The sequence below is a fragment of the Rhinopithecus roxellana genome, chromosome 21, assembly GCF_007565055.1.
Source record: "Rhinopithecus roxellana isolate Shanxi Qingling chromosome 21, ASM756505v1, whole genome shotgun sequence".
NCBI classification, from domain to species: Eukaryota; Metazoa; Chordata; class Mammalia; order Primates; family Cercopithecidae; genus Rhinopithecus; species Rhinopithecus roxellana.
The window spans coordinates 64,347,141-64,350,050 of NC_044569.1; the positions used below are offsets into that span (position 1 = coordinate 64,347,141).

Genomic DNA, 2,910 nt, shown 5'->3' on the forward strand with positions numbered 1-2,910 from the left:
ACCTATAATCCCAGCTACTTGGGAAGCTGAGGCAGGAGAATCGCTTGAACCCAGGAGGTGGAGGTTGCAGTGAGCGGAGATTGTACCACTGCACTCCAGCCTGGGCAGCAGAGTAAGACTATTTCAAAAACAAACAAAAAACACCTTTCCAAAGACCTAGATATATACATATATACACACACACGTACACACACACACATATACATATATATATACTATACATATATATGTATATATTTTTTGAGATGCAGTTTAACTCTTTTTTTTTTTTTTTTTTTTTTTTTTTTTTTTTTTTTGAGACGGAGTCTCGCTCCGTCGCCCAGGCTGGAGTGCGATGGCGCGATCTCCACTCACTGCAAGCTCCGCCTCCTGGGTTCACGCCATTCTCCTGCCTCAGCCTCCCGTGTAGCTGGGACTACAGGCACCCGCCACTGCGCCCGGCTAATTTTTGTATTTTTAGTAGAGACAGGGTTTCACCGTGTTAGGATGGTCTCTTGTTGCCCAGGCTGGAGTGCAATGGCTGATCTCAACTCACCACAGCCTCTGCCTGCTGGGTTCAAGTGATTCTCCTGCCTTGGCCTGAGTAGCTGTGATTACAGGCATGTGCCACCACGCCCAGCTTATTTTTTGTATTTTTAGTAGACACGGGTTTCACCGTGTTAGCCAGGATGGTCTCGATCTCCCAACCTGAGGTGACCCACCCACCTCGGCTTCCCAAAGTGCTGGGATTACAGGCGTGAGCCACTGTCCCTGGTCCAAGACCTAGATATTAAAAAAAACAAAAAACTGTGTTCCCAGTCACGTGTCTTCAGACTCCTCGCAGCCAGCGATGGAGGCGAGACACCCCCAGTAATAGGCGGTGGCGACTGCTGCGTCCACTGGGTTTCAGCCTCTTCCCAGCAGCGGCTCTAAGAAGCGCAGTGGAACTCGACTGTATTCAATCAAGTTAGTTTCTTGCCTAGAATTGTAGCTTCCACCTGCACCTTCCAGCCACCATGGCAACCTCATCTGAAGAAGTTTTGCTGATTGTAAAGAAAGTGCATCAAAAGAAGCAGGATGGAGCTCTATACTTCACGGCAGAAAGAATTGCTTGGGCACCTGAAGGCAAAAATAGATTTACAATCAGCCATATGTGTGTGGATATTAAATGCCAGAAAATTAGTCCAGAAGGAAAAGCTACAAAATTCAGCATCAGCTGGACCTGCATGCAGGGGACAAAAACAACTAACTTACATTTTTCCAATGAAAGCCCAGCAGTAAAGGACCTTCTTCAGCTGCTGCTGCCCAAATTCAAGAGGAAAGTAAATAAAGAACTGGAAGAGAAGAACAGAGTTCTGCAGGAAGATCCTGTTTTGTTTCAGCTTTATGAAGACCTTGTTGTGAGCCAAGTGATCAGTGCTGAGGAATTCTGGGCCAATTGTTTAAATGTGAATGCAACAGAAAATTCTCCACATCCAGTCATAAGCAGGATGTTGGCATTGCTGCTGCATTTCTGGCTGATGCCTGGCCCCAAACGGATGGCTGTAACGCTCTGAGATATAATTTAACTTCTGATATCATTGAGGTCATATTTAGGACCTATCCAGCAGTAAAAATTAAATATGCAGAAAACGTTCCCCACAACATGACAGAGAAGCGATTCTGGACATGTTTTTTCCAGTCCCATTATTTTCACAGGGATCGGCTGAATACTGGGTCAAAGGATCTCTTTGCAGAATATGCCAAAATAGATGAAAAACGCCTAAAAACAATGGTTTCATTAGGGGTGAAAAACCTACTACTAGATTTAACAGCTTTGGGAGATAAATCATTAGATGAGGGCTATGGCATTTCCTCTGTGCCATCTGCTTCCAATTCTAAATCCGTAAAAGAGAATAGTAATGTTGCCATCAAGAGATTTAACCATCAAAGTGCCATGGTCCAAGCAGCTGGACTCAGGAAACAAGAAGCAGAAAATGAACAAAATAGCCCAGCAGCATGGATGGAAATTCCAGAGATGCAGACTGCTTTCAGCCAGTAGTCAAAAGGGCGAAATTACAAGAGTCCATTGAATACGAAGACTTGGGGAAAAATAATTTTGTGAAAATGAATGCAGAATGCACTAAACCTCAAGAAGTTAGATAGGTATTATGGTCCAACTCCAACCCAGTCACTACGGTATGCAACAAGTCAGGACATTATTCTTTTCAAAGTATTGGACAAGAAATGGAAGCTTATACACCCAAGTTAACTCAGATTCTCTCTGGTAGTACCATCACAACACTGTCACCTAGAAGGGGCACTCATGCAGGGAGGAACACAGCAAACCATTAAACCAGATGGTGCCAAATGATATTCAGTCTGAATTGAAACACTTGCATGTAGCTGTTGGAGAACTTCTATGTCATTTCTGGTCCTGCTTTCCTAGAAGAAAAGGTCGTGAAAATGAAAAGTAATTTGGAACGATTCCAAGTTACGAAGCTCTGCCCATTCCAAGAAAAGATTCGGAGACAATATTTAAGCACAAATTTGGTAAGTTACATAGAGATACTCCAGACAGCCTACAACAAGCTCCACATGTGGCAGTCATGGCGTCTGATGAAGAAAACGTGAGGGGGCCATGATCAAAGCTTTTGTGAGATTGAGAGAACCATGACCTGCAGCAACTCTGGAAACCTGGCCTGTCAGACAAGCAGATGACCTCACAGGAGTGATAAGAAACATCTGCTCCACTCCGACTCCCAGAGCTAATGCTATTGTACTTGCACACTGGGGACTGAAAGGAAAGAAGGGACTAAATGCTGGGGAGGTAAATCAAGGCAGAACCAAAAAATGAGCTAAGTTGTAAATACATATATGTATACACATACATACAGATGTACATGTGTATGTACATATATATTTTAAAAGACTGTTTACTGCAGTTACTCA

General features: G+C 43.6%; 1 pseudogene; it reads left to right on the top strand.

Annotated features, from left to right (window-relative positions):
• Nucleotides 1-952: 952 nt before the first annotated feature.
• On the top strand, nt 953-2,592 carry LOC104657791 (annotated as a pseudogene).
• Nucleotides 2,593-2,910: the final 318 nt, after the last annotated feature.